The sequence below is a fragment of the Eublepharis macularius genome, chromosome 9 (assembly GCF_028583425.1).
Source record: "Eublepharis macularius isolate TG4126 chromosome 9, MPM_Emac_v1.0, whole genome shotgun sequence".
NCBI lineage: Eukaryota > Metazoa > Chordata > Lepidosauria > Squamata > Eublepharidae > Eublepharis > Eublepharis macularius.
The window spans coordinates 42,916,863-42,927,935 of NC_072798.1; positions in this window are offsets into that span (position 1 = coordinate 42,916,863).

The following is an 11,073-nucleotide window of genomic DNA, read 5'->3' on the forward strand; positions in this document are numbered from 1 at the left end:
TGCGTAGCAGTTACATGATGGTCCACAGCAACTCTGCCACAAGCCACTAGTTGTGGAGCAGCATGCCATCATTGCCCCGTGAGAGGTAGATGGAAACAGCCAACCTGCACATGCTGAGAGCCACCCTGACATCAGGCTGTTGTCACACATACACCGAACTCACCCAGGGAAAGAACAAAAGGGCAAAGAACCCTCTACGACCATGGATAGACTTGCAGGGAATTCTGTAGCTGTGGGTTCAAGTCCTGGACTCCTTTTTAGTTTTGTTTTCATGTACCAGTTAGAATATTTTCATGTGCAAGCTGGCACCCCACTTAAAAAGTTGCCAATGTTTGAATATCTTTCTTTTCAGCCTTAGACCTACCCAGATTTTTCTGTAATATTGTTAAAACAGCAGACCCTGAAATATCTCTGTGCTTAACAACGAACTCTTTATTTATACACACACAAAAGATCCATGGCACAATTTAGACTGATGTAAGCATACAATAAAATGTATTGTAATCTAGTGTATTTGTATGCCTAGCTCCTCCTATATATGAAGATAGGGTTGCCAGGTCCCCCAAGGTCCAAACCGGGGGACCGGGCAGGGGCATAGATTTTCCAATTTCCGGGGGGGGGGGGGGCTTGGGCTGGGCCAGAGGCATTGCTGTACTAGGTCTTTAAAAGAACTGGGGCCCAGTGAGATCATAGGCAGAGGCCTCTACTATCTATGGAGGTAGGCCCATGGGGGATTTAGGGAGGAGCAGATATTCCAGCAGATATTCACATATATTTGCCAAGGACCCAAATAAAACATCTAATGTTTACAGGCCAGAATATTCAGACAAGGAAAATGTCTGCATCAGCTACTACCAGAATTAACTAAATTTATCAGAATAGGCCTTACCATACCTGTTTCCTCGTACACCTCAGAAAGTTCATTCCCTTGTCTTCATAGAATAAAGACCTTTCTACGGTCAAGCATGAGACAGGCAAGGCTCAACCACATTGCTCTTACCTAACGTTATCACAATTAATTACATCAGAAGAAAAAAGAAAAGAGTAAACATATAATATAATAAACAATGATATTGTAAACAGTTAAAATTATATAATAGCAACCATTTTTACTATGTTTTCTTGTAATAAAAGATTGTTATTTAATCTCCATCTTCCCATTTTCTCTTCTAATGGATTGTGATCTACAAAGGTTTTTGGTTGTATCTTTGCACTCTCTAGAATAATAACTAAGGTTTTTGATATACAGCTCATATCCATTCTTGAATATGTTTAGAGTCAGGAAAAATAGTAGTATTCAGATTTTTGATCTTCCAAGCATCTTTCAATTGTAACATTTCCATATAATTAAACACATTTTGGGGGAGTTTGTCTTCTTTGGTTTTTTTCACCTATCTTTTTAGATCCATTACTACATTCATGGGAATTGTAATATGGAATCATGGAAATTGTAATATGATAAAACAGGAAGAGTGGGCGCATGGCTGAAAAACAAGGGAGAATGCAACACTTGCATGTTAACTCATTTTTTAAGTAATGTTACCTGATTTGGAGCCAATGCACTAGTTCACTGGACTCCTGCTTAATGTCTTCCTCAGATCTCTTTTGGGGAGGAAATCATTTCTGACCTTTTAAAATTACTTGTTAATTTGCAGTTCTGCCCCCCCCCGTCTTCTCTTCTGATTGTGCCACTGTACAGACTGCAGTGCAATCCTAAGCAGAAGTACACCATTCTTCTAAACCCACTGACTTGAATGAACTCAGAAGGGTGTAAGTTTAGGATGCCACTGGTAAACACTCTGTTAGAACAAGAAGCTAGTCTCCAGTTTCCACCAGCTGAACTACATTTATAGTACATTGATAAGAAATGTGCAACAATTTCAAAGGGGACAAAGGGGAAGCTGCAATGAAGTGAATTTAAAAGATGTACACTCACAAAAAAATCAATATTATTGTTATGACCTTGCATTTAATAATTGTGTTTTAAGTTTTATACAGCCTTTGTATGGTTTTATGTTTGTAAACTGCCTTGAAGATTTGTCGTAAGGTGAGGGAGAAATCTATAAATAAATGTATAAATAAAAAGGCAACGGTGTGTGCTAAGAGTCACTAAGAGTCATTTGAATCACTTGAGAGTTCTGGGATCAGGATAATGGGAGAGGCCAAGGAGGGATGTGTAGGGATGGTACATACGGTCTTGCTTCATACAGGGCTGTTTTGAGACATTTTTTTCACTCTTACTAAGATAATAGTAATACTTGGCAATTGTACTTTCAGCATTCAAGTCTCTTGAAATATATTATCACAGCGATCTTTGCCACAGCTCTACAAGCTAGGCTGCTGTGTTTATCCACATATTGCAGATGAGTATGTTTGAGGGAGTAAGCACAAGAGGATGGTATTGAAAGTCACCTAGTAAATTTGTGCCTGAGATAAAATTTAGACTAGTGTCCGAGCAGATCACAGCTCATTTTCTCAGGCACTATGGTACATGAGCTTCTGGTCATTTGGCTCTATAAATAAGATAGCAAAAACTATGAACTGTAACGTATACAATACCATGTGGAACCAGAGCACTGAGAGCTAGTGCAGAGTGCACTGAAATCCACGAGGAGCATGTACATTACTCTCAGAAGCCTTGAGCCTTTGGGGACTGTAAATGGTGTCAATCACTAGGAAACCTGCCTAAGTGAAGCATGTTCCTGATTCATCCCCATTCAGACATGAAATGAGAAGTCCTTGAATTAATAGGAGGTGACAGAAGTCCTGGCACTGGCAATGGAGATGATGCTTGGAAGAATTAGAAGCTCAGTAGAAAGGAGGAGCATAGAGGACAGGCCAGGAGGCAGAGCTACTGATATGGACAGATGAACTGGAGCAAAGCTAGATGTTTCACCCAGAAGTGGTGCTGAAAACAGCTACCTCCTGAGGGGGTTGGGTGGATAGGCAAGGAGGAGCAGCTGATAGAAAACCCCTTTTGCTTTCCAGTGAAACTGAGATGGGTGAATGGACAAGACTGGGAGGATGCTCAGCTGAGTTCAATGGATTTCTATAACAGGAAAAGAACTGAAAATTGCTTTTGAATAAAATTGAAAGAGGGGTGGGAATGAATTCACAGCGAAAACAGGATACTGGCATTGTCAGGTATATGCAAGGCACCCACCCATTCAAAAGGCAGCTTCTGTGTTTATATGTGAGCTATTGATTAACACTGATTTACACTGACTGCATCTTCGTATTTGCACAGTGTCTTTCAGAAGTCTGCCAGGACTTCATTCAAGAGAAAAAAACCACTGCCTGCCTCAAACACAGGTGCTCCCATTCAGCAGAAGTTGGCACCTGTTCACTGTTGCCTGTATGGGCATTGCTAAATAAGTGTTCAATGATCACACAGCTTTTGCCATTAAAATGAGGTCCATGGTACAGCTCTTTCTCCCATGGGGGTTTGATGGAAGGACGATTTAAGTTATCGAAGCTTGTCAAGTGAAGTGCAGTAGTCATGATCAAATAATAACACCAGGAGTAGAAAGGACTGTTAAATGCAAAGACTGAAGGTACATGGAAGGCACTGAAGAATATTATAGTTTTTACAGAGTTCTCACATGTAAACCATAGATTTTGTCCTGTTTAAAATCCCTTTTTGTATATTCTCTAAAAAAAATTCTTTATTTTTAATCAGTTCTCATTCATTTCTGTGCTCTTGTTGTTAACTTCTAGGCTGTCTGAATTTAAGAATATCAAACATTTAGAATGTCATCTCTAAAGAATGAATCACTTCACCCAAATGCTTCTCAGCACCTTATGGTTTCTCTCCAGGAGTCAGTTGCTTTATAATGTCTGGTTTTAAGCACCAGCTGTTGTATTTTTCATTAGTTCAAACAGGGCCCATCTTTTTAATACACACTTCTTGGCCCCAAAATGTTTCCCAGTGTCTAACAAATTCACGATGTTTCTGTTGAGGCCATGGTTTCACCCATGCATTGAGTTCAGGCTGTTCACCTAATGAAAGAAGCAGCATTTCTCTAATACCATCTTGGATATACTGGATTTCAACCTCCATCCTAACAACCTGCATTTTGCTCCCAGTACCTTTCGGTTATATTCCCCATGCCACTGGTAGCTACATGTTCCATGACCATAAATTTCTCCAACTAGACACCTTGTGTGATGACTATAACTGTCATGGGCTGAGCTAGCCCAGGCAGAGTAGTCCAAGTCCAGTCCACAGTAAACACACAAGTTCAAAGCCAGGGGAGTGTTCAGAATTCAAAAGCCCAGTCCAGTCCAAAATCAGAGCATGAATGCAATGCCAGGTGTATCTCCAGAATCCAAAAAGCCAAGTCCAGTCCAGTCCAGTCTGAGGTCAGTTTCCGATAGCGTCAGGTCAAGGTGCAGGCAAGGGCAGGGTACAAGGTTCACGGAAGCAGTTACAAGCATTCAACACATTGCTTCCACACCTGCAGTTCCTCCAGACTGGTTTTTATAGCCAGGTGTGGTTTGTAGCCAGCTGCTGGGGCTCACTCCTGATGCTACTCATCATTACTACACTGTCTCGCCTGCAGCTCTAACCTCTGCTTATGTCTGTGGTGCTCTTTAGGTGTGGGTGAACCTCTGTGTGTGTGTGTGTGTGTGTGTGTGTGTGTGTGTGTGTGTGTGTGTGTGTGTGTGTGTGAGTGTGTGTGTGTGTGTGTGTGTGTGGAAGCCCCTGGCTGAGCTTCCCCTGTGGTATTGGAGCTGGAGAGTGCCGGTGGCCCAGTCTCAGCTGCTGGCTCTGAACTATGATTAGCCAGCCAGCTGTGGTTCCTGATCCCTGGCTTCTGCTGAGTCAGGACTAGGGGTGTGCAAGCCAAAAATTTTCGGCTATAGCCGAAAGTAGAAAGCCGAAAGAAGATTCTCTATCGTTAAAGCCGAAAGCCGAAACAAGAATCTCTTTCGGCTTTCGACTTTCGGGATTCTTTCGGCATTATTTCGGCATTCTTTCGGCTTTTTTCTAAGGGAAAATGCCTCCGTCTTCCAGGACGCCTGGAGGAGGCATTTTCCCACCGAATAAGCCCAAAATTGGTGGGGACCTTCCTCTAACCCTTCTCTAACAACCACCCAAGTTTCAGACAGATTGGACTTTGGGGGGCCATGTTATGGCCCCCCAAAGCAGGTCCCCCCATCCTCCCATAAGAAAGAGAAGGAGCAGCATATTGTTAGCATGCTGCTGCTGATCTTTCTTCATTATTTCCTATGGGGAAAAAATGAAGAGGCAGGCTTCCTTTGCCAGGGGTGGCATTTTGCACGCAAAATGCCCCCCAGCCCTCAGGGGCCCTTCTCCCACCCCTCCTCCCACCCCCCACCAAGGCTCAGCCTGCTCCCACTTGGGGGGGGCATTTCATGGCCTCCCCAAGTAGGTGCTCTAATCTCTACCACTGACAGCTGGGGGAGGCTTCCTTTGCCAGGGGTGGCATTTTGCATGCAAAATGCCCCCCAGCCCTCAGGGGCCCTTCTCCCACCCCTCCTCCCACCCCCCACCAAGGCTCAGCCTGCTCCCACTTGGGGGGGGCATTTCATGGCCTCCCCAAGTAGGTGCTCTCATCTCTACCACTGACAGCTGGGGGAGGCTTGTGTTGCCAGGGGTGGCATTTTGCATGCAAAATGCCCCCCAGCCCTCTGGGGCCCTTCTCCCACCCTTCCTCCCACCCCCCACCAAGGCTCAGACTGCTCCCACTTGGGGGGGGGCATTTCATGGCATCCCCAAGTAGGTCCTCTCAGCCCCTAAAGTCCACCCCTTACAGCCCCACACAAACCCAATTCCCCCCCAGCTGCCACACACAGACCCAAATCCCCACATTAGCCCCTCACAGACCCAAATCCACCCCCACCTGCCCTACACCCATAACCCCAGGAACAGGCTGGCAAAGGCCAGCCCTCTCCCTTAGTTCCCTATGCTGGGAACTTCTAAACTCTCTTTCCCTGGGCAATTCTGCACAGCCCAGGGGTGCCACAATGGTGGGCACACTTCTGAGTGCCAGCTGGTCCCTGTGAAAGAGCACCTGAACCACAGACACCCTCCCTCAAATTCCCCCACCACCTACAGAGATGGCTGGCCAGCCAGCCCCATTGTTCCCTATGATGGGAACCAACTGCACAACAAAGAATAAAACAAGAACAACACAAAATAAAGTTTTAAAAAAATTATTTTCTCCCTTCCAAAGTACAAGTAGGCAAAGCATTATGACACATTACACCAGCAGTCCCCCACACAGAAAAATTAAAACAAAACTCACTTAACATCAGAGAATCACAAAGCATGATTCCTGTCAAAAACACTTTATTTCTTGAACAGCTTTAGGTTACACAGCAGGGGGGAACACCAAAGGGCATGGCAGCACTATCTTACACAAAAATAACACAACTCACTTAACATCAGAGAATCATAAAGCATGATTCCTGTCAAAAACACTTTATTTCTTGAACAGCTTTAGGTTACACAGCAGGGGGGAACACCAAAGGGCATGGCAGCACTATCTTACACAAAAATAACACAACTCACTTAACATCAGAGAATCACAAAACACAATTCCTGTCAAAAACACTTTATTTCTTGAACAGCTTTAGGTTACACAGCAGAGGGGAACACCAAAGGGCATGGCAGCACTATCTTACACAAAAATAACACAACTCACTTAACATCAGAGAATCACAAAAACACAATTCCTGGCAAAAACACTTTATTTCTTGAACAGCTTTAGGTTACACAGTAGGAGGGCACAACAGGGCATGATAGCAATGTACTACAAAAAATAATACAACCCTCTTCACCGTTTTTGACAGCAATTGTGTTTGTGTGATTCTCTGATGTGAAGTGAGTTGTGTTATTTTTGCGTAGTACACTGCTTTCCTGCTCTGCGGTGCCTTCCTACTGTGTAACCTAAAGCAGTTACAGAAATAAAGTGCTTTTGACAGCTATTTTTTGGGGTGATTCTTTAATGTGAAGTGAGTTGTGTTATTTTTGTGTAAGATACTGCTTCCATGCCCTTTGGTGTCCCCCCCCCCCTGCTGTGTAGCCTAAAGCTGTTCAAGAAATAAAGTGTTTTTGACAGGAATTGTGCTTTTGTGATTCTCTGATGTTAAGTGAGTTGTGTTATTTTTGTGTAAGATAGTGCTGCCATGCCCTTTGGTGTTCCCCCCTGCTGTGTAACCTAAAGCTGTTCAAGAAATAAAGTGTTTTTGACAGGAATTGTGTTTTTGTGATTCTCTGATGTTAAGTGAGTTGTGTTATTTTTGTGTAAGATAGTGCTGCCATGCCCTTTGGTGTTCCCCCCTGCTGTGTAACCTAAAGCTGTTCAAGAAATAAAGTGTTTTTGACAGGAATTGTGTTTTGTGATTCTCTGATGTTAAGTGAGTTGTGTTATTTTTGTGTAAGATAGTGCTGCCATGCCCTTTGGTGTTCCCCCCTGCTGTGTAACCTAAAGCTGTTCAAGAAATAAAGTGTTTTTGACAGGTATCATGCTTTGTGATTCTCTGATGTTAAGTGAGTTGTGTTATTTTTCTGTGTGGGGGACTGCTGGTGTAATGTGTCATAATGCTTTGCCTACTTGTACTTTGGAAGGGAGAAAAAAAAATTTAAAACTTTATTTTGTGTTGTTCTTGTTTTATTCTTTGTTGTGCAGTTGGTTCCCATCATAGGGAACAATGGGGCTGGCTGGCCAGCCATCTCTGTAGGTGGTGGGGGAATTTGAGGGAGGGTGTCTGTGGTTCAGGTGCTCTTTCACAGGGACCAGCTGGCACTCAGAAGTGTGCCCACCATTGTGGCACCCCTGGGCTGTGCAGAATTGCCTAGGGAAAGAGAGTTTAGAAGTTCCCAGCATAGGGAACAAAGGGAGAGGGCTGGCCTTTGCCAGCCTGTTCCTGGGGTTATGGGTGTGGGGCAGGTGGGGGTGGATTTGGGTCTGTGAGGGGCTAATGTGGGGATTTGGGTCTGTGTGTGGCAGCTGGGGGGGAATTGGGTTTGTGTGGGGCTGTAAGGGGTGGACTTTAGGGGCTGAGAGGACCTACTTGGGGATGCCATGAAATGCCCCCCCCCAAGTGGGAGCAGTCTGAGCCTTGGTGGGGGGTGGGAGGAAGGGTGGGAGAAGGGCCCCAGAGGGCTGGGGGGCATTTTGCATGCAAAATGCCACCCCTGGCAACACAAGCCTCCCCCAGCTGTCAGTGGTAGAGATGAGAGCAGAGCACCTACTTGGGGAGGCCATGAAATGCCCCCCCAAGTGGGAGCAGGCTGAGCCTTGGTGGGGGGTGGGAGGAGGGGTGGGAGAAGGGCCCCAGAGGGTTGGGGGGCATTTTGCATGCAAAATGCCACCCCTGGCAACACAAGCCTCCCCCAGCTGTCAGTGGTAGAGATTAGAGCACCTACTTGGGGAGGCCATGAAATGCCCCCCCCAAGTGGGAGCAGGCTGAGCCTTGGTGGGGGGTGGGAGGAGGGGTGGGAGAAGGGCCCCTGAGGGCTGGGGGGCATTTTGCATGCAAAATGCCACCCCTGGCAAAGGAAGCCTGCCTCTTCATTTTTTCCCCATAGGAAATAATGAAGAAAGATCAGCAGCAGCATGCTAACAATATGCTGCTCCTTCGCTTTCTTATGGGAGGATGGGGGGACCTGCTTTGGGGGGCCATAACATGGCCCCCCAAAGTCCAATCTGTCTGAAACTTGGGTGGTTGTTAGAGAAGGGTTAGAGGAAGGTCCCTACCAATTTTGGGCTTATTCGGTGGGAAAATGCCTCCTCCAGGCGTCCTGGAAGACGGAGGCATTTTCCCATAGGAAAGCCGAAAGAATCCCGAAACGTTTCGGCTTTTTTCTTTCGGCTACCCGAAACGTTTCGGCATTCCCCGAAACGTTTCGGCATTCCCCGAAAGAAGCCGAAACACTTTTGTTTCGGCATTCTTTCGGCATTCTGAATGCCGAAACGCACATCCCTAGTCAGGACTAAGGCTGGCTACATGGAGCTCATCTTCTCCTGAGGAGTCATGGCTGTCTATACGAGGCTCCTCTCCTCTGGAGGAGTCCCCACTCTCACTGAGCCCTGACTGGGCCATGACAATAACCTTTGTATCCACCTTAAACCCAGCTCTCATAATATGCTCCCCCACTACCAGAGCCCATACAAACCCTAAGCAAGCGCTGATGTATCATATTGCCCAAGACAATTGCTATTCTATGGGGTTATTTCCCACTTTCTTGATATCCCATTCTGCCTGGCATGGGAATTGTTTTCAAGTGTTCCTGAATATTGCTTTCAGGTGTTTCTGTCCCCTGCACTGCCTCCAGGACAGCCACTTTGGCCTTAGTCCCTCCCCCCAGAGAATCAGGCACTCTTAGCATCAAGTATACTCAGCAAACTCTGCCCTCCAGCAACTTCTAGACAGAAAGGATACCCCACTCAGTATTTACCTGCATTACCAGTCATCGGCTTCAATAGTTTATTATTATTTTGGTTTTGATTTGCAAGTTCTGGTAAGTATGTTATTGCTACCACTAGTATGTGTATTTGTGTTTGTGTAGGCTGTTTAATTTGTCTCTCTTTTGTTTAAATTATCTGGTCTTTCTTCTCCTTAGCTGACCTCATACAACAGTCTAACTCACCTGCAGCATGCTTTTCCATTGTGACACCTATGGCCTTTGGCCTTTCCTTATTCTTTACGTTTCCATGAAGGAAAAATATATGCACCTTTCTGGAGATCACGTTTTTCTACAACAAGGTGTTTGTGCCGTAATGTACAGGATTACACCTCACTGTGGGTGACAGGAGTTCTTTGCCTTCACCCACGTTTTGCCAATGACTCACGTGGATACATTACTTTCCTTAAGCCACAATCATGTAATTATATTTGCTTTTCTTGTATGAGAGTTTGGAGACATAACTAATTAATATTTTTATGACAGTGGTGCCCAAGGGTCCTCAACCAGGACTCCAGCCTTATTTGTGCTAGACAGTATATATGCCTGTAATAAGAGATGGCCTGCTCTGGGGAGTTTGCTGGAATAAGGCTATGCTCGCAAGCACAGTCTCCTCTTTTTGCTGAAGTATATCACTAAGGTCAATGAGGCTGGAGAGGAGGCAGATGGTAGACAGAGTGCCACAACAGCTAAAGCAGCAAGTTGGCCAGAGTCATCTTGCTTTGCTTCATTTCCCATTAACCCATGGGAATAATGGCTCAGATCTGAGTGTCCCAGATCTAGTCAGGCACTATAACCATTACACCACATTACAATACTTTCACATATGAAAGCCTGGACTTGGAGAGGCTGGAGGCAGAAAATATTGATATGGCTTGTGTGACAGAGTCATGCATATTAGACCCTCGTCTGTCCCAGAAACAGTGCGGGAAAGAGTTTCCCCCTTTCTGCCGCTGCCTCATTGCCCCTTTGCCAGCCAGGTTTCCATCATAGTGTGCACCTGCTGACACTCACCTTCTTCAGGGTCTGTTGTTGTGTGTGTGTTTTAGTGTAGCTAAGGAAAACTCAGTGGACTGATGGTTTAGAAGGAGGGGGATTAATGGTCGATGTAGTTTTTTATTCAGAGTGAAAATGGCTGCCACAGAGTCCCTTTTCCCCAGCCCCCTCCTGAAAAGAACAGTGTGCACATATGCCACTGACACTTGTCTTCCCCAAGCATTTTGGGGGGACTGTACACACTGAATTCTGTTTTACTGTGTGGTCAAACTCAGTGGGTTGAGGGTTTAGAAGGAGGACTGTGTTCTGTTTGATTTTGGTGCTGTGGACTACAAAAACAGCTGCCCCCAAAGCCTTGAAGGTCTCATTGCAAAGAACGGGGCCGAAACTCAAGATAACAAGAAAAATCAAATGGATGGGATCTGAACTAGCAATGCTCTACCTGGAAAAAGCGAATAAAGGTACATAGTTCATTTGGAAATCCCAGTTTCGAAACGAAAATGAAAATTTTCTCAGTGCACACTCCCCAGTAATAATCAAAGCCTGCATATTCCTAGGCCTAAGTCTTTCTGAACTTGATCAATCCATGCTGCTTGTACATACTGCTTCTTTGGATTATCCCATATGCCTCACCAAAATGC